A 22,254-nucleotide genomic window follows, 5' to 3' on the forward strand; every position below is an offset into this window, starting at 1 on the left:
AGTGGATGGATTTGACAACTGCGAATCCGGCAACGAAAACAGATTAACGATTTGCGAATTTTCCCATGGAACGTGCGCTCCCTGTGCAAATCGAATTTTGCCCAGCAGCTAATCAACTCTCCGTCCAATATGAAGCTGATATAACTGCGTTACAAAAAATGCGATGGACGGGGACCGGTTTCCTTCAGGATGATCACTACACCATATATTAAAGTGGCTTTAGTCAGCCAAAAATGAAACTTGCAGTTATCGGCTTTGAAATTAGAAACGTCAACAGAGGTTCTGGAGATAAAACATACTTCGCCCCAGTCATAAAAAAAGTCGGAACGACTGGTTCGACGATGTGAGCTAACAACGGAAAAATGGTGCATATCGTGAGAGAGGCTTGAGAGAACCAAGAAGTCTGTGAACTCGAAAAGTGCAGGGAGCAACCGAACCAGACGCGCAAATTTTACCAATAAGTCAGCAGGATGAAGCCTTATACACCACATTGCTCCCCCACCTCAAACAAAGAGGGAAATCTGATTTCCGACAGAATGGGCATATTGGAACAATGGGTTGAATATTTTGATGAACTGCTCAACAACCAAAATATCGGCGAGTTGGAGGTCCCGCCAACTGAAGACCACTGATAAACACTGCCACCACGAAGTATAGAAGAAAGAGCCCGTACAATTTGTCGGCTCAAAAATCATAAGTCGCTAGGAGCCGATGGAATTACAGAGGAACTGGTTAGATATGGGAGCGACCAATTACAAAATGTGGTTCATCAACTGGTGCTCTAGGTTTGGAACAGCGAATCAATGTTTGACGACTGGTATCGAGGAATTATCTCTCCCATATATAAAAAGGGTGATATCACACAGTGCAGTAATTATAGAGGCAACACATTGCTGAGTGCCATCTATAAAATATTCTTCGCTATCTTACTAGGTCAAATAGCCCCATACGCCCAGAACGTCATTAACCCATAACAAAGACTAACATAACACTCCAGGGAAATCAGCAACAGATCAGATTTTCTCTCTCCAGCAAGCGATGGAAAAACTGTTGGCATATGGACATTAGTTCTACCATCTTTTCATAGACTTGAAGGCGGCACACGGTAGTATAGCCAGAGCAAGACTCTACACGCCATGAGAGAATTCTGTATTTCAACGAAAATGATAAGACTGACTAGGTTGACCCTGACCAATGTGCGAGGCCAGATACAAGTAGCAGGATCACTCTCAAGATATTCAACATCAACAAGGGTGTAAGACGAGAAGATGCCCTATCGTGCTCACTTTTTAGTTCGGCTCTGGAAAGGTGATTCATGATGGTAAGGTAAATGCGATAGGCACGGTCCTCTTTAATTCCAACTAACTATTGGCCTATGCTTACGATATCGACATCATGGGGAAAACAACCCGAGATATACAAAGTACCTTCATCTAAATCGAGCAGACAGCGATTGGCGCGAGACCTTGGGTTGCACATCAATGAAGGCAAGACGAACAACATCAAATAGAAACAATAAAGTTAGGAGACTTCAACTTTGAGACCGTTCGTAATTTCTCGTATCCTATCCAGAGTCTACATCAGGTTATAGGGCCCATACACTATCAAACAAATTGCGCAAAGCAGGTTATTGCGCAGTAATTTGCTAATGTGCGGTCGCGTTTGCTGCTTTGCGCCAATGTTTGGTGAATTTCAAACATGTTTGAGATCTTTTCCGCAATGGAGATGTTTGCGTTGTGTTGTGTATGGGCATATTGTGCTTCGTTACGCAATATTTTTCTGCTGACGGCTGAATTACAATTTTGGTAAGGGTTGAAGTTTCAACCCCATCCCGGAGGGGGTGGAAAGTTTATAGAGGAGGAAGGGGATGGTGCCCCCTCTTCAAGCCCGGTTAAAACTCGTGGCGCCCATCCCGCTTAAAATGTCATTGGCCCCTCAAAGTGGGATTCCTTTTACACCATCATGGCAAAGTTGAATTTTTAGGCCTATCCCGGTGAAGGACAAAATGGGGGGGATATGTAGAAGAAAGGGAAAGGTTATATTTTTATAACCCCGTTAAAGGACTGCGGTGTTTACTATCCCTGAGGATGAAAGGCTTTAATTTTTAGCACTATTCCCGCAGTGATAACGGATTTCCTCTACCCGCCTAATGGAAGGTATTTTAATATCATTATGGTAAACTTGTGTCCAACCATACTCTTTGGAGAATAAGAGTGTAAAGAGAATATATTGAAGGAAAAAAAGGTCCCGCCTTTCTATTTCCGTTAAAGTTACGGCATCTCGAAAAGGAATTATTGTCGAACCATAAATAAGCTGGTAGGGTAATCATCCCTCACCTGCGCGGGTGCCCTCCCTTTCATTAACTTACCCCCTCCAACGACGAGATTCAACTTTTAATATTTCTTAGTGTTGTTATTTGTTAAGTTTATATATATGCGGAGATACCATTTGCAAAAGATCTCCGCGGCAGACCCTGCCTCAGATGGAGCGATGCCATAGGCCAGAATGTTAGACAGCTTTTAGGGATATTGATGGACCTCAACGGAGTTCCTTATTGAGGTAGGCCTGACCAACTGATATCAACAAAACTCCATACCTAATTAACTTAAAAGGAATACCTCGCCAATGTACAATGAAGCAAACAATTTACGAGCTATCGTCGGACCACTTGCCCGTAATCATTACGGTGCAAAATAAGCCAAAGTACATTAAATCTCAACCTAGGCTGACGAACAAATCCACAAATATGCGAATATTCAAAAAGAAATTGAACAATGGTGTTTTACTGGACGTTCGATTAAGCAGTAAATCTGACATCGATGGACTGCTTGAGCGTTTCAACAAAACTATAACAACACCAGAAGACGAACAGGGCCGAACTCAAAGAAGTATATTCTTCGACAATTTTAATGGGTTTGCGCGATAAAAGACGAGCACAAAGGGAATGAACACTACATAGGTGCAGCAAAAAACAGTTTTAATAGGCGCTTATAGTGCATTAGGAGTCTAATATTCATCGATTCCTGGTGGACTATCTGCTTCTGACTCCGGTGACTATTCGTTGTGCAAGACAGCTAAGGCCAACGTTCAGAGAGTCCCCGCTAAGAACTACCGCAGAAATTTGAACTAGGAGTAATGGGGATAAATCCGAAACGTTCGTAGCGCACTTTGAGAATTACTTCAACCAATCGGTCGCCAAATGCCATTTGAACTTCCCAGATGTCCAATTAGCATCAAAATCAACCCTAGCAAGGGATGATTTAGTTACTTCGTTAATGTTGAAACAGCTGCCAGTAGAAGCCCTCAAATTTCTGTGCTATATTTTGAATGCATCATGAATGAATCGGATCAGTAAAGTCAAACGATTACTGCCTGGTTTCCATAATCTATTAGTATCGCATGTAAAGAAACTCCGATTCCAGGTGAAATACGAAGATATTGTCAGTGAACAACATAAGATCACAGTTGGAGTTCCTCAGGGGAGTGTACTCGGTCCTGCATTGTACCTTATCTACACGGCAGATTTTCCTGTTATCGGGTTAACCAACACGTTTATATTTGTTGATGACACCGCAATCTGAAGTTCACATCCAGGCCAAAAACTAGTTTCTCTGCACCTGGAATGGCATCTAAGGGAAGTAGAAAACTTACTTTAAATGTGGAGGATGAATGTGAACAAGTGACAGTGTGTTGAAGAAACTTTCACTTCGTGAAAAGCAAATTGTCCTCCAGTGAAGACCAACAACATTGCTACACCCCAACCGGATAGTGTTAAATACCTGGGGATGAACCTCTAAGAAGACTCACTTGGAAACGGGACAAAGAGGTGAAAAATCAACGACTCAAAAAATCACCATTTTCTCTGAACTGTTGGTGGTTGACCTATAAATCTGTGCTTAAGCCTGTATGGACTTATGGGATTCAACTATGAGGCTCTGCCAAACCATTTAACATTAATCTGCCCCAGCGGTCACAGTCTAAAATTCTGAAATGTATATCCGGTGCTCCCTGGTATTTCCACAACGTCGATTTCCAAAAAGACTTAAAGATCAGGACAATATTGGAAGAAATTGAGTGTAATTAATAAAATTTACTCTTAAATTTAATTTAAATTAAAGTAAAAAATTTAAAAATAAAAAAAAAATATAGTTTAATGGTAAAATAGAAAATTCAAGGCAATGGTATGGAATTATGTACATAATTTATTAGTTTAAAGAATTGAAATATTTTTGAAGCAATGTATGGTTGGAATCAAAGAATATTTATTAAAAAAAAAATGCATTGCACTGTCTGAGACTGATTTTGAGCAGAATTTTTGACAGCTGACCCCAATGAAACAGGCTCTACCACTGTCAGTAGCAGGGATCTGCTCACATATGAATGATTTAAATATCTCGGATCAACCAATGGTAAACTGCATTATGAAATTCCACAACTGGCAAGGTAAGGTTTTGTGTAAACACGTTGAATTTAAGGGGAGGGGGTCCCCATACATGCAAAAGAGGGCTGTACATTTTTTTTTCATCAAATATAGTCATGTAGGATATCAAATCCTTAAGTTCACTCTAGAATCATGAAATTGCATCAATATAGGCTACAGTATAGAGCATGGTCCTACCAAATTTGGTGAAAATCTCACTATTACTAACAAAGTTATAATAGGTCAAAGCAAATTCAAGACTTTGAATGTCAATATCACTTGAAAGGGGATATTTTCACATAATATATGCATATATTACCTACTACATACTAATGGGACAAATGCACACTCAAATCTCTTTATAAAAGAAATACACAAAACCTTTCATACCTGAAGCGTCTCGCTTCCAGTTTCCCGACTTGTTTGTGATCAACACATGAATGAGCGTCTCAAACCCAAAATTTACTACAGGCAAAGTGAGCTATGTATTAACGACCAACCCCGCCTATATTCTACACTTGTCGTTTTTCCCTCCGCTATAAGAGAGATTCCTAGCCCAGGCCCATCTTTTCGACAAGTGGAGATCGACAAGCGGATGCTAGAGGAATGTGTTTACCGTGCAATGCCTTCGGCTTCATTTCGTCGCTCCGTTTCTTGTGTGATTTCACCCCACTCAGATGATTGAAATATCGATCTTTTAAATTCATTGGTTATTCAATGAGTACAGATTTGCTGTAGTTATTCAATGAGTCATATCATACTATTATAATATTCCCATGACAGGATTCCTGGTGTCATCATCACAATATTTTCCGAATGCAGAGTATAATTAGTTTATGGAAAATTTCTGGTTAAAATTAAATTTTGCATGGTGAATCATTCATTCATTCATTCAGTAAAGCGAAGCAAAATAATATATCTATATATTAATATGTTGTTTTTATTTTTTGACTGTTATTCTAGCGAGTTCCTCCGAAACGAATAGGGCCCAATAAACACTGCTGTCGGAAATTGAAGAAAAGCCATCATTCACCCCAGAAATTGTTGTTCTGTTTCCTCAGAAACGAACTAATTTTTCAAACATTAATAACAAAGTTGACTGAAACGAGCGCGGTCCGTTTCAAGATCATGAATTAATCTAAAAATAAATAATGCCCTACACTGGCTGGGAGTGGCTCAACTTACTAATTATACGCCACACGCTAGAAGTACTAATCCATATCAATTATTTCAGTTATTAGAGACAGATTTGTTTATATTTAATGAAATTGTCAGTCGTTTGAGGTGATTTAGCAATTTCAAATTTGATATTTTTTATATCAGAAGAAATGCAGCCAAAAGACGAATGAGGAGGGGAAAACATTGGATTTTAAGAATGAGAGGAAATGAATTAAAATACAAAAGGTTTAGGGCAGTGCTCTGCTTGCTCCTAAGATATGGCAATAATTTAAAAAATTAAATTGTTTGCAGTTGATATTTATAGCATATAGTTCAGTCTATAATTGGATTGCATAATATTCTGATAACAGTTCGCTCCCCGTGAAAAGTTTTAACTCTCTTATCGTTGGCCACCAAAGTAACATCGCAAGTGACATCGCCATTGAGACTAAGTACGACGTAGTATGCCAGAGTTAACAGAGATTTTTAAAGGCAAGGGAATCATGCTCAGGTGATGGGAAGGAGTGGGTCCAAGCACTAAAGACACCAAGTGTATAAAAGTTGCAATCGAAAGGAGCCTAATTTGCTTAGCTCGCCGATCAGCTATCGTAAAACTAAAAGTAGTTCATCCTGCTAGACGAACTAAGAAATTTCCGATATTTGCGATCGGTTACTTACCTTTTTGAGTCTGCATCGAACGAAAGATGATCATGACAGCTATAACCATGACCCTCGAAATGCTGAAACTCAATGGTTCGGAAATGCGGGGAATGAGGATTGACAATGTGATGACGGGTGTCAATGGACTTTACCTTATGACGGAGAAGCTGAAACCGTGACCGTTGATACACACACAAGGATTTGTTTCTTGGCAATATAGAGGAATGCATGTTGACTCCGGGTTCGGATTTTTCGCTGGAGTCCTGCTCATGTACTAATAGTTCGCAATGCATGCATTCGAAGCAGAAAGTGGGGCATGTGGGGTGCATTGCTACGGAGTGCAACAAGGCCACAAACCCATGCTGCCCCATGTAGAAGAGTTGTTATTGTTTGGTTTTGTTTGCCCGCTGACCTGATACTACACGAAGGGCACCAACAGGATGGCACAGGATGTATTCCGATATTAGCCAATAATGCAGAAGGCCGGTAAAACTTGACGCACGAATGCATGGAGGCTGCTCGATAATATAACTGTAACCAATAAAGTGTAAAACAGGAAGCTTAGTGCGACTCTACTCACCATAGCGAACCGTTGGACCGCAGAGTGGCACGGATATATCAATGCCAAGAACCGAAGACGGTGGTGGCAATGCCGCGCCGCGAGACAATGGAAAAGGTACATAATCTGACTCTAACCTCCTTAAAAAAATATTAAAAGTCATGCAAGGATCTCTACTCAACAGGAATTGTTGAAGGTAAAAATACTTGTCATACCATCTACACTTTACCCGAAACTTGGTATACTCCTTACAGCAGGAGATTATTTGTTCATTAGTTTCCCTTACTTTACAAGTGTTACATATGTCCGAAGCTATGTTTCCAAACCTCTGGAGAAAGACTTTATAATATGTGTGATTAGTTTGAAGACAATTCAGTAATTTTTCCTCAGAAGCTGCAAGTACACGAGTGGCCTCCGGTTTGATCATAAGTAAAGTCGCGTAAATGTTGGCGAAAAAACATCATTTCGCCCATGACGCTGCCAAAAAGTCATCCTCCCCCTCTTGTATAAGTGTTCATGAACGGTCTTCAGAACATCAACAGGAGAGGGCTCGACCAATCTCGTGGGATACGAAACTAGAGACTTGCGGACCTCTACATGGGGAAGTTCCAATGGTTGCCCCACATGAGCCGAGCACCAGAGAATTTTTAGAGATTTAAAAGAGGGGTCAGAAGCCAGGGCATGTATTTTGCCAACTATATAGTGTGATCGCGAAGTTTCTTTGAGTTATTTACAAGTCTGGCGACATGGCAACTGACCCTAGAAACCACGTTGATGACCTGAAGGACAACAAAAAGTCCAGCCACCAAAATCGAACAAACATTTAAGGAAAAGCGTGAGACCTTGGACCCGTCGGGACCAAGCACCGCACAGGCGAACCATCACGCTTGAAAGCAGCATCCGACGCCAGGTCCAGAAAACCTCTAAATTTAAGCCCATCGGTCAGCCTAACACAAGCAGCCGCCACGTGGGCCCTGCGACAGGTTCCTCCCAAATCATAAAGCAAGATGACCTGAACCGTATTTGAAATCACGAGCACTTCATCGGCAGTTACAGTGCCAAACAAGCTCCAGAACGCCAGGACAGACCATTGTCAGCATCCGGGTTTCGTACCACCAAATTGTTGGTTTTGGGATTCCTTTCCTTTAGTTTAAGAAGTTCTTTGATCGCCGAGAGGGGCTTTCTGAAATGAAGCGGCGCTCGTTAGCGAAAGCAAAAATCTGGTGCAAGGGGGTGATACTCGCCAGCCACAGGCATCTTCTCAAAATACAAGTAGATGTAGAGTTCAGCTTGTTTTCAAAGCATCTGGCCGAATTCATGGTGGACGTAGCTGCATACTCTAAGATAAGCTTTACCACCGATCTAAAGAGATCAATGGCCTTCTAGGGTGTGAGGCCCTAAGAAAAACCAGTTGCAAAATTAATCAGCCTGCCGGATAATAGAATTCAAATGATCTCTGACCTTACAAATCCTGGTTATTTTTCTGCCTAAGAAGGTGATGAACTTGACATGAGCAAGGGTGTGCTTACTAACTTTAATGAGCAGGAGTGTGACCCTGCTTCGTTTAACGGATATAGATTGGGATTTGGTTGTGTTGATTGGTAGGCTCAATCTACGGGATTCATCAACAAACAGGTTAACCTGTCTTTGCTGACATATGGGGGTAGAACTCCAATTGCTTTCGATCGCCAAAATAAGGAAATCGTCCGCATATTGGATGATTTCAATACTACAGAATATTTATTGTGCGGGGATCCTGTATGAAAATTGAACAACATTGGACTTAAAACGCATCCTTGGGGGATGCGATTGTCAACTTGAATGGTGTCCAGGTCTAGTTGAAGGTGTCGGTGGGACGTTATCTACGACACCCATAAATCAATTTCCGCCGTTTTGAAATCCATGTTGAAGATACTGGGAGAGAGATAGACCGAAACAATCACAAAATTGGAAGAGAGGTTGAGCGTTTCCGCTATTCTCCGGTTATATGTTGCTTACAGGTGAATCTGCGACATGGGTACATTCTGAAGTACTTGGTGATATGGTCGCGGGGACTGGATCGCTATTGAGTAAAATCGGTCATTAGCAAAGGCTGAAGTAAAGATGTTGGACATGAAACAGGATTCTACTCTGGGAAAACCATGCAAATATTGAATGAGCAGCGTCTCTAGAGTGATGATATGTGAAGTTGAACTTACGGTGCTGGACAAAGCTCTGATGAATGTTAAAGATATTACTTGGGCGAAGGGAGATAATTTTTCCTAGTAGACCTTTGTGCCAAACTTTGTCGAACCCTTGGGAGATGTCTAGGAAGAATCTGAAGTAGTACTTTTTATTTTCAAATACGCTTTTTGATGTGATTAACAATCCCAGGTACTTCTGCTTTTTAAGCCGAATTGGTGGTTGTGTATAATTGGAAAATAAGAAGAGGGCATTTTCTTAAAAAGCATTCTTTGGAAGATTTGGGAAAATACAAGTAAGGGGAAGATTGGACTATAGCAGTCAACCTTCGTTTTATCTTCACTCGGTTTGGGGATGACCGTAATTGAAGCGTGCTTCCATCCTTTACGGTAGTAGTCCTTTCGGAGTATTTAGTTAAATATGTGAAGAATCGGCTACCAAGTGATCGGCACACTAAGGGCTCCCTCAATTCTAAAATAAAAATTAGTTCTGCTTCGAATGGCTTAGGCTTGAACTAGCTGGTTTTTCACCTCAATATGATTCCCACCCATGCTGTTTTTGTGGACCCACATAAGGGAAAGAGTAACACCTAGAAATCACTTTCGGTTACGTCAGTCCCAGAGCAGAGGTAAGGCGGGAGTCTTCTGTATTTTTAAAAATTGAGTGCTGACCCAAAAAAGACGATACATGGAGTAAAAAAATGGGAGGAAGTTTTTCTCGAACTGGATTTCCTTAATCCTGACACAAACAAAAAATATGTAGAATAGCGATTTTACTGCAGGATAGCTTCTCTTTTGTCTTCGTTGCTGGATGATAACCAGCTGTCAGACGAGCCTCCGATGTTTCCGGAAATAATGTTCTGTTTTTACCCTTTTGGTGGTTTTCAGGATGGAACACTTGGAGCCGGCATCAATAGTTAGGATGTCTCAGAAGCTTTTAGTGGTTTTATTTAGGGTTTTTTGCCATTGTACTTCCGCTTCTCTTCTTCCTTTGAGGAGTTGGAGCACTAATTCCTTATACTTACTGAAATTTTTCTCTGAAAAAAAAAATACTTGCGAGAAAGAAAAAGAAGGACACTCTTTAACAAACGTGGGTTGTACTTGGTCCGTGATGGCCCTAAGTCTGCTGTCTATTAGAGCCATTGAATAATGTGACTTTTTGGGTTGCTAATGGGCTGAGTGTATGGAGAGTGGCCTGACCTGAGAGATCCTTGAAGGAGACTCAGAGTTGGGCACGCATTACTTCGTGTGTATTTTTGGTGGGTAATTAACGAGATGATTGTGTTGGCGATTGGGTGGTGTTTTGTTGTTATTCGATCATGAGCGGTTTTTGTGCTGCGGTTGAATTTTTTACTGGACGCTTGGCAGACGCCCTCTGTAGTTGGATATATGTTTGTCGCTTAGTGAAACGTTTTTTGGTTGAATCGCTCTTGTTTTTGTAGAAGGCAGTGGCTAAATTTTTGGTAGTGTTGGTATTGCACCGGGTTGTCCGTTTGTGGAGTTTCTCAATGCTTACTCTTTTTTGGAGAACACATCAGACAATGTAGATGATGATGAGGTTTGCCTTTGAGAGCTCTTCTGGAGTTAAGGAATAGCTCAATTTTGAAAATCGATTAAGGTATTTTGAAGCAAGCATTGTGTACTATTTTCGCTTTGAAGTCTTGCTCTTCTAGATCTTGAATTGTTTCCTGCAGAGTGACACCAAAATCAATGCCCTTTTTTTGTGTCACCTAATTTTATTTTGGTGCTATCTAGTTGGAAATGGTGTAGTGCTGGGTTTCGCCACTCATTGCTAACTTAGTTTCTCTTTCTCGAGATCTACATAGAATTGTGTGGTTCCAATTAATTGTTGCTGTTCTAGTTTATAATTCTGGAGCGGCATAATTATATGATATAGGTAGGTAGAGGTTGAACACTGGGTTATTAGCCTCTTCGAGGTGGCAGTTGCAGGTTGGTTGGTTGCAGTTTTCTTCTTATGAGAGTGTGTAGTCGTTTTTGCTGTTGGGTCTTCGGTGAGAATTTTGGGAGCGCTTTCTGTTTTAAGTTGTTATGTACTTCTCGATTCTTGTCTATACTTTCGCTCTCAGTGCTTCAGCTTGAATTTTCGGACATATGTCGACCCCCAGGGTTTTCGTTATAATCGGAATTTATTAATCCTGGCTATTGATGACATTGATTCTGCGTTGGAATTTACTGATTTTACTTATTAAAAGTCCCACACACAGGCGTGTTTAGGTCAGTGTCTTTTGAACATTTCCACTTCCTTTGATTAAGGGCATGTAGATCGCAATACAACCCAGCTACTTCTTTTTCAGTGCTATTAATTTAGTTCTATTAAATGTGGTCCCATTGTAATCTTCGTCGACTTCCCTGCCCAATCATTTGATTGTTTTAAATTTCGTTAGGCCTCACTATACTTTTCAAATTTGTTTCACCCTCCAAACACTACTAGGCCCCCTTAAAATATTTCCGAACATCCATATGTTGGCATCAGGTGGTTCATTGCATTGAAAACTTCCACAGGCAATTTTCAAGATCTAAAAATAAGTCACCGAATAATATGTATTATGTAGCGCAGCCAAGTGGCCTTTTCCAACCTTGTAAACGCTGAATTAAGTTGTTTTCACAAAATTGATGGAAGCATTTTACAATAATATTCGCATTTGTGCCGGTGATTCAATGTAAATAGGAATGGCTGTTGGAAAAATGGTTTACATTAAAAAATCTCTTGTTTATTCTACGGGAGGCTGTTGTATGAGTAAAAGTTAGTCACGCCAGAGATTATGCTCAGATCTAAATCTCAACAATTTTTCATTTTTGTGTTAGCATTGAAAAGCGAACAGATGGGCCTGTAGCTGTTTATAAATCGTTTTGCAGCTGACCGTTGAAAATGGGATTGATGACGTCTTCAAGGACTAGTCTACGAATTTTTGAAATTGTTTTGGGGTAATTTGTGAATCATTTTCACAGTCTAATAAATTCTTGCATGGAGAGGCATTTCAGTATGCCTACAATGTTAATTACTGAAGATAATGGAGAGAGATATGTGCATATAAATCACATCCAGGATATAAGTATTTTATCGAACCAATGTTTTTTTCACCAATGGAAAAGAGAAAAATTCAACTCATTTAGAGAAAGTTAATATTTATGGTGCTAAATTATAAGAACGTTGATTAAGTATCTGAAGACCGCAACAATGAGTGATTCATTGACTTTGCCCGTATTTCTTATTTCAAAACTTTTCTGGCGCCTAGCCACTTGAATTATTGCCGTATCAAAATTGTCAGGCCTTTAAAACATAGTCGTAATACTACTCATTCGTTAGCGTTATTGGGTTTTAGAACAGTAGTAGTAGAACAGTAGTTAATATTCAAGAAAGATATTCGACGAGATGGTTGGGTATAGCCTTTTTGATTTCGTTGCCCTAGCTTTGAATTCCTATTGGCCATGGATGTTTGTGCTCGTCTTTGCACTGTTCCGCTGTTGTAGGCTTATCACTTGTAAGGCATTTAAATTTGATGATAATAAAACTGCAGCATAGTCCCATTGAAAATTAAGGAGTAAAAACGAGACATAATTACATCAATTCGTCTGTTGATATCGGCCCTTCATTTGATATTTTCTCTGGTCAGAGCATCCCAACCACATGAAGAACTATTGAGAATACATTTCTGTGAAGTATTTATTTGTAAACTTGGATTATTATTATATCTTTATTAACTGACAGCAGACATGCCGAGAGGAGGTGGAAAGGTGGGGATTCTCCCTCGGGCCGGACTTTTATCGGGGCCGGCAAAATAAATTTTAATGAAAAAAGGGATAATATGCTCCCAAACTGATACCATTTTCACCCCCGGCCTGATTTTTTCGCACAATTTTTACCCTGGGCCCGGATTTCATTATTACGAAGAATACAAAAATGAGAATCTTTGTTCGCCTGTTGAACTGGTCGGTATAATCTAGATAAGCCACAAGAAAATTTGTTTTTTTCGTGATAGAATATAGACTTGTAAGCACCGATGAAGGGAAAAAGTGGTTTCCGAAATATCGGTTTTTGCTGACTTAATAAATATTACTAGCGAATAGAAAAGGGTAAGACTTAATTATTTCAAAGAATACAATGTTGACGGGCCTTCATTTGTAATATATTGTTGAAAACAAATAATTCCTATTTTGAACACATGGGCAGCTAGTAAATTATGGCCAGTCAGAATGCCTACAATACTTCTGCAACTCTTAATGCTTTTTTCGACATCATAAACTTTGCCGTGTGTTTATTGGGTTCTGACAGGAAAAGTTTGGTGCCATCTCTTATTATAGGAAGCTTGTTCATAATTTTTGGAAGCATCATTAGTATTAATTACTGACACTGCAATTGCTGTTTCCCGTCCCGACATGGGAGAAATTGAATCCGATTTTACTAAGACATCCGAGATTTCATTTCCCTCTACACCACCGTGACCAGGAACCTAGAGTAGTTCCTCCGAATAGAAATAGAGTTTAATCGGTTTCTGCATCCCTGAACGTCAACATCAGTGCAGTCTGACTACTACTGTAGATTGCAATGCGCCTACCCTTTGATTGCTCCCCAATCAGGTTGCCCCTTAAGATTACATATACTTTATTCCGAAAAACCGTTGTATATTGTCTCAAGGAAAAAACCCACTTCTCGTTTTTATTCGAGAGGACTGAACGTGGCTGTTGATCCGAAACCCTGTTCTGTTTTTGAGTAGTATATCTTGCCACGGATTCTTCTTTAGCGTTCTTAAATTTGAGGATAACTTCATATCCTCTACTAAACACATTTATGAGGACATTCGATGCTTCCCCAAAGATCTAAACTAATTAGTCTATGAGCTGCTCTTATTAATAATAATAATCGTTGGCGCAACAATCCAATCCAATCAGGGACTTGAAGTGTGTTAGAGCACTTCTTTCAAGACCGTAACGGTACACTACAGAATAGGCTGTAGGAGGCAATGTGGTCAACATTGCGCTTACCAGAGATTATTACCCTAATTTGACTCAGGTACTCATTCAGAGCTGAGTCAACTGGTATCTGATGTCAAATCACGATACAAATACCACTGCCACCAGTAAGATTTGAACTGTGACCTTCCGTACGACAGCCTTGTGCTCTAACCACTCAGCTATCTGGACAGCTCTTATTGCAGTGCTTTGAATATACTGGGTCCGTTCAATAACTATCGGGACTGGTAACGAAAATCAAATTTTATTGTAAATACTTAATAATCTTCACAATACATTCCTCCTGCACTCATACCTTAAGTTTCGCGCATCTGTCACTCGTCAAAAGCCCGTTGGAAATAGGTTTGCAGAATACTATTGAGAGCCTTTGCCGTCGTCGCTTAAACCGTCTCCATGGAGCTGCCTTTTCATTCCCGAAAACAAACAAAAGTCAAGTGGAGCCAGGTGTGGGCTGTAGGAAGGGGGGGTGGGGGTGTGAGGTAACGTTGCCACGCCCAATTTCGCCAGCAGCCGCCGCACAACAATTGCACCTAGGCACAAGACTTCAACAGCAGCTTTGCGCAGTTTCCTAATCGCAAGATGCTCTGTTAAAAGCCGGTCTGCTCACTGATAAGAGTGATGGTTAAACGCCTGCCAGAGCCCAAAACTTTTTCACTTTGGTCACTTAAGCATCGGTTCGAGCTCCCGTCCTTCCTTAAACATTTTCTGCCACTCAAAACTCTTGTGCCGTTTAAGGCATCAGCCTGTTCAAAGCGAAACCTCACAGCGAAGGGTTGCTCTACGGTGTGATACATGCTGACGCTCCGACGCCCCCTCCTCTCTCAACGTATGCCCGTAGGCGTGCGAAAGTGCGCCTAAGTGGTGGGGGGGGGGGCCCTCCCATCGAGCTAACTGGTCGGACCCCCAACCACCGCTCCGTTAAGGCTACATCGAACAAGTCCCGATAGTTATTGAATGGCCCCTCTATATATTGACGGGCTACAAACTAGGTAATGCATCTAGAGCTGCGCCCGGTGATGTGGTCATGGCACTAGACATAAAGTTCCTTGCAGTGGGGCTGCTTTGCAGTGAAAACTTTTTTGTCTCACTTTGATGATAGCAACGTATATTCATATGTTTGTATGATTATTCCAATGAAGCTCACCTAGAATGACTCTCAAATAGCTCACTTCCTAGAAGCCAGTTTCTCTCTTTGTTACCGTAATGCAGGCTATAATATTGAGCATGATACTACCAAGTTTGGTGGAAATCGCGCCATTACTAATAAAGTTATAATGGGTCAAAGTTCTCGCTTCCGTGCAAATTTACTGCCATCCAAAACTTTGAACATCAGTGTCAGTGTCAGTGTTACCCACTTTAATGGGTAATTTGATATACTAAATGCGTAAATATTGTCAGCTACGTACAAACGTTCACTTAAAATATAAGAAATACATAACAGCTTAGATACTTGAAGCGCCAAGGTTCTGGTTTCCCGACTTGTATAAATAATATCATTGTGGTTTTATTTGAATTTACTGAAAGTGCATGCGTGAGGCATCAACTGTCAATTAAATCAACGACGCGTTGTATATTTCTACATAACGCTCCGAGATCCCGATCAACTGTTAGCACAGCTACATCATCAGTATAAGTTTTATGTGTACATTGGCCAATTTTGCTGTTCGCATAGCAGTGAGCCATTAACATAGCTCATAGAAATGGTAAGAGCACATCTCCTTGGGGGCAGCCTTTCGTTGCTTCTAGTCTTAGGTAGCGATCAAGACAACACACAACAAGGTGCACAATCAAAGGCCCCTCCAATATCCACGAACACACCCACAGCGTGTTCCCCATTCAAAGTTGCATCCCTATCTTTGAAACTAAAGAATGACTCATAGTACTATCGACGTTGACGTTGTTCTTTGGTTTTGAACGTTCATCTGAGGTACACGTATCCCAGAACAAGACATGTTAAAAAATATTTGTTAGCAATCGGTCTAGATACTCCCCTTAGCATCACTGGGTAGATACCATCTATGCCAGGTGCTTTAAAGTAACCAAAGGACTGCATAGTAACTCTCATTTTTTCATTGGTAACAACCGCTCTCGCAGCTTTCCAATTCGCCTTGCAATATTTTCGTGTTAAAACGCTTGCAGAGACCGCCACCTCTCCCTCTTACACTTCTATCGACCTGTACTTCTAAGAGGGTCTATACTGATTCGACTTTGGAGTTCATGAAAGTACCATCTTGTTTTCTAAGCAAGTATAACTTGGCCGACTCAGCCCTTTTAAAGACTCTACACACCTTTGAAGTCTTTCTTTCGCCTTCCAGTTTCTCGCAGTATGCTCTAAGAAATCTCATTTGGAACAATTAATGTTCCTCTTATATTCACCCTGTGAGTTTCGGAAGTTTAACCAGTCTTCGTTCTGATTGCTTTTAGTAGCACGATTCAAAAATCATCTGGTTGATTTCCTGAGTTTTTGCAGTTCTCGGACAAGCCTTTTCGCAGCACTCTAAAAATGAAACTATTGAACTTTATCCAATTCATTTTCCTAGGATTTCATCTTTATATTGCAGACGTTCGCAGTCATAACACTAGCTGAAGTGATGGAATCAAGTACCTTCTCTCCTTTAAGATTGCATTTGCTACTCCCCCAACATGTGGAGCATTCACACCACAACATATTAAGAGTTCGAAACCACTTGAGTCTACATGCGCTACCAGATTCCTTAGTTCTTGCGCCGGTGGAGGACACAAAGAATCATAGGGTAAGTAAGCAGAGGCAACTACGATGTTTTCTCTCTCGCCATTAATTTGATATTGTAAAATGACCGTAACTAAGTCCTGGGAGCAGAACTGTCTCAGCATAGTTGCCTCCCGTTTTGACATTAAGACACAAGGTCTCGGTCTTGTCGTAAAAGATCCTAGCGTCCTTAATTTATCCAATACCACAGATTTTAATTAATAGAACCCATGTATCTTGCACCTGAAAAATATAAGACCAGTTCTGTACGTTTGTTATCCTCGCTGCCAGCAGAAAGCAGGGGCTTTGGTATGCTGCTGTTTAATTTCGCCAATTTTCATGTTTTTGGAAGTAAGCTCAGTCTAATCTGTAATACAAAAAAGTTAGAAGCGTTATGCAATGATCGGTGATTAATCAGGTTTCTCTCACATCGTAACACCAAAGAGCCGATCCGTTTATGATTGATTTCTCAGAGATTCGCCGTATTTAGAGGTAGAGCAGTGTCCAAGCCCTCATCATCATTTCACGCAGAGTATTCTTCTGTTTTCCACTTAACACTTCCTTTGGTTTGCGGAGTCCGATTTGCGTAGATCCGATTCCATAACTTGCATCAAGCTAATTCCGTTCACATCTCTAGCTTTCCTTTCCTCGCCTTGATCCATTAGAGGTGTAGAAGAAGTTACTAATAGGCAGAATTTACTCTGTAATCAATTCGCCACTGCGAGTCTTCATACGGGGGTTCCGCCACTGTATGTACTATCCTCCGTGCGCATTCCATTGTGGAGAAACGTACTGAGGTTGCTGGAATTTGATTTATTATTATGCATGGGTCGAAGACCATCCTTGCTCATTCCTCTCAAAACAAGCTCTGCAGGTTTCTAATATCATTGAGTTTCAATTTATCCAGGAAAAAGTGGAGCACCATATGTGATTGTCCCTGAGCACCTTCAAATTGTTGGTCCAGTTTGAACCCCTCACAGCGGTCAAAGGGTATAAGTCCCAGGGCGAAACGTGGATTGGTACCCACGACGGAGCATAAAAGAGATGCGCTGGACAGGAACCGGTTTCCTGGCGAAGAGCCATCATATATTATACAGGCCATCCAGTAAACCATGCACTCGGAGTAGGTTTCTTAGTCAGCCAAAAAAACCTGCTGTTATCGGCTTTGAAAATATATGCGAAAGGCTATGCACTCTGTGTTTGCGAGGCAAATTTAGAAGTATAAGTCTCATAAACGTTCACGCCCCTACAGAGGAGACTGCAGAGTCGGAAAAAGATATCTTCTACGAGGCAGTTGAGCGGACCTTCGAAACCTGTCCCAAGTATGACATCAAATCATACTTGGAGATTTCAACAGTCAAGTAGGGACGGAGCCCGTATTCAGGCGATACGTTGGCTCGCATGGTTTACATAGGGATACCATTGATAACGGACTGCGGATTATTCAGTTAACAGTATCGCACGAAATGGTACCTGGTTTGCACGGAAAGCGGTCCACAAACATACGTGGGCCTCTCCAGATGGGACCACTTTCAACCAAATTGACCAGGTGCTGATCTAACGCAGCCGCCTCTCAGCCTTGATGAATGTAAGAACATATCGGGGGGCCAATATACACTCGGATCACTATCTCGTTGGCATAGTGCTCTGAGCTCAAATTACGACACCATCTACAATCCCCTCTGACAGGTGAGAGTGAATACTGAAGCCATGCACAACACAGCCCTCCGTAACACCTATAAGGGGGAAAGGGATGCCGTAATAACCGCAGCTAACAGATGTTCTGGAGATGAAGCATTAACAAATTATCTTCACAATCACCTCAAGAACGTTATTATTGATACGGCCACAAACATACTTGACCCCAGCAGCAAGAAAAGTCGGAACGGCTGGTTTGACGATGAATGTAAGCTAGCAACGGAACGGAAGAATGCTGCATACCGAGTAATGTTGCATTCTCAAAGAATGCACACGTAGGGACTTATCACGAACTCCGTCGAGCGGAGAAGCGACTTCACAGATGGAAAAAGGAAGCCTAGGAGAACCAAAAAGTCTAAACTCGAAAAGTCCAAGGAACAACCGCACCAGCGGTGGAAGTTTTACCAACAAGTCAGCAGGATGAAGCCCTATACACCTCGATGCTCCTCCTGCCGAGACAAAGAGGGAAATCTGATTTATGACAGAATGGGCATATTGGAGCGATGGGTTGAGTATTTTGATGAACTGCTTAATAACCAAAATATCGGCGATTTGGAGGTCCCGTCAAATGAAGACGACGGACAAATGCTGCCACCACCAAGCGCATAGAAGCAACAGTCCGTGCAATTCATCGGCTTAAAAATCATATGTCGCCAGGAGCCGATGGAATTACAGTCGAATTGGTTAAATATGGAGGCGACCAATTACACCAAGTGGTTCATCAAGTGATGCTCAAAGTATGGGGCAACGAATCAATGCCTGACGACTGGCAACGGGGTCCCATACATAAAAAGGGAGATATCACGCAATGTATCACGTTGCTGAGTGCCATCTATACGATATTCTCAGCTATCCTGTTAGGCCAGATAGCCCCATACGCTCAGGACATCACTGGCCCATACCACTCCATGCAAATCAGTGCCATCTATATGATATTCTCAGCTATCCTGCTAGACCAGATAGTCCCATACACTCAGAACATCATTGGCCCATACCACTCCATGCAAATCAGTGCCATCTATATGATATTCTCAGCTATCCTGCTAGGCCAGATAGTCCCATACGCTCAGAACATCATTGGCCCATACCACTCCAGGCAAATCAGCAACAGATCAGATTTCCCCTGTGCGGCAAGCGATGGGGAAACTATTAGAATATGGCCATCAGTTGCACCATCTTTTCAGCGACTATAAAGCCAGCCATCTATGAGCGATACCATGACCGTCCGGTTGTGGATAAAATCCGGCTCAATAGGTTACGGTGGGCGGGTCACTTAATCCGTATGGATGAAGATGATTCCATCCGGAAAGTCTATAAGGGCAATATCTATGGTAGAAAAAGAAGACGAGGCAGACCCTGCCTAAGATGGTGCGATGGCGTGGGCCAGGACGTCAGACAGCTTTTAGGGATATCGAATTGGTGGACCTCGGCGCAAAACCGGGATGTCTGGAGTTCCTTATTATGGCAGGCCTAGACCGGATACCGGTTGTTGCGCCGTTGATGATGATGATGATAAAGCCAGCCAACATAGCCACGGTAAAATTCTACACGGCCATGAGAGTAATCGGTATCCCAACGAAATTGATAAGACTGACCCTGACCAATGTGCGAGACAGAATGAAAGCAGCAGAATCACTCTCGAGACCATTCAGCATCAACAATGGTCAAGGACAAGGGGAAGCCCTATCATGCGTCCTCTTTAACCTGGTCCTGGAGAAAATGATTCGCGATACCAGTGTAAAAACGAGAAGCGCCATCCTCTTCAAGTCCACCCAACTACTGGCCTACGCTGACGATATTGACATCATGGGAGGAACAACCCAAGATGTACAGTCTACTTTCATCCAGATCAAGCAGGCGGCGCGAGATCTTGGGCTGCACAATAATGAAGGCAAGACGAAGTACATGGTAGCAACCTCAGCGCCAAAACCAAAACCGAAAGAACGAACAACATCGAATCGCACTGGTCAGACGAAAACAGTGAAGATAGGAGACTACAACTTTGAGACCGTTGAAAATTTCTCCTATCTAAGGTTGAAAATCAGAACCGATAACAGGTATGACAATGAAATCCGCGCACGGTTGTTGGCAGCCAACAGAGCCTATTTCAATTTACAAAAACTGTTTCGCTCGAAACGTCTCACCATAGGGTTAAAGCTCTTACTGTACAAGACAATGATCTTGCCAGTCCTCATGGAGATTGGGTTCTTAGCAAAAAAACTGCGAACTCTTGGCCGCGTTCGAAAGAAGAACCTCCGAAGAATTTTTGGCCCCCTACATGAGGATGGACGATTCCGTAGTCACGAACGTCTGGTTGTGGATAAAATGCGGCCCAAGAGGCTGCGGTGGGTGGGTCACTTAATCCGTGTGGATGAGGATGATCCAGCCCGAAAAGTCTATAAGGGCAATATCTATGGTAAAAGAAAAAGACGAGGCAGACCCTGCCTGAGATGGAGCGATGGGGTAGGTCAGGACGCTAGACAGGTTTAAGTTATATAGAATTGGTGGACTTCGGCGCAAAACCGGGGTGTGTGGAGTTCCTTATTAAGGCAGACCTAGACCGGATACTGGTTGTTGTGCCGTTAATGATGATGATTGAACCCCTCATGTTTCTAGATTTGTCCTGCCTGGCAGTCATGAACTATACCATCCAGTGTCCGAAGCCAATTCCCAAGGCTATGTATGCAACATCCGACATGTTTCATTTGGCACAGCTCGGTATTTACAATGTGAACTTGCGCCGACCGATAGAACTGAAAACTGGCATTACTTGTTGGAGCTACTTTAAAGCAGACTTGGGGGAGCCGGATAGCTGAGTGATTAGAGCACAAGGCTGTCGTACGGAAGGTCACGGTTCAAATCTCACTGATGGCAGTGGCATTTGTATCGTGGTTTGACGTCGAATACCAGTCGACTCAGCTGTGAATGAGTACCTGAGTCAAATCAGGGTTATAATCTATTATATAATTGCTTCCTACAGTGTACTGTAGTGTGCCGTTAAGGTCTTGAATGAAGTGCTTTAACACACTTCAAGGCCCTGATCCAATATGAATTGTTGCACTAACGATTATTATTATTATTGGAGGAGCCTATCGTGAAAACCTTGTTTGGTAAATCTTGGCTTCAGATTTTTTTCTTGCACAGGCACTTCCGATCGATAGTAAATTGTCCCTGACATCTTGCCATCCTTTGATGAAATTCCCAAGGCGGCGGTCAGAAATGAACACGCAGCTTGCGCATACGTTCTCTTCTTTCGCACCTTCATTTTCTTATTCCTATGGGAGGGAGTTTCGTTGAGATCTCTCTTGCTGACTTGTTACCTTCCGGCACAACGATCGGAGTCTCCGTGGGATGTAAGTCCTAGTGCGGAGCTTACCGCTGGCCGAAGAGTCTGCTGCATTCAGTGTGGGACTTACCGGGGTTACCAGTTTGTCCCCAACTTTCGGCTAAGGTAGCTTGCGTCCAATTTTTCTTTTATATGCAAGTTCTTCTAATTAGTATAAGTATATAGAAATATAGGTTGACCCTGATCAATTTGTAAGGCCAGAAAATGTCAACGGAGTTGCATTCAATATATTTCAGTATCATTAACGATATGCAACAAGGGGATGATCTCTAATGCATCCTTTTCAACCTACACCCAAAAAAAGCGATCTGCGACGCGGAGGTGAGTACTGGAGGCACCATTTCTTCAACGCTATCCAACTGTTCGCCTCTATAGAACATCAGAAAATGTCCAAACTGCCTTCATATATGAGCGAATATGTAGAGCGAGATCTTGGACGCAAATTAATGAAAATCAGCATCAAAATTCTATGCCATTAGTCAACTAACAATATTTTTCTTAACTAGGGTTGAA

The sequence above is a fragment of the Hermetia illucens genome, chromosome 2 (genome assembly GCF_905115235.1).
Source record: "Hermetia illucens chromosome 2, iHerIll2.2.curated.20191125, whole genome shotgun sequence".
Lineage (NCBI taxonomy): Eukaryota > Metazoa > Arthropoda > Insecta > Diptera > Stratiomyidae > Hermetia > Hermetia illucens.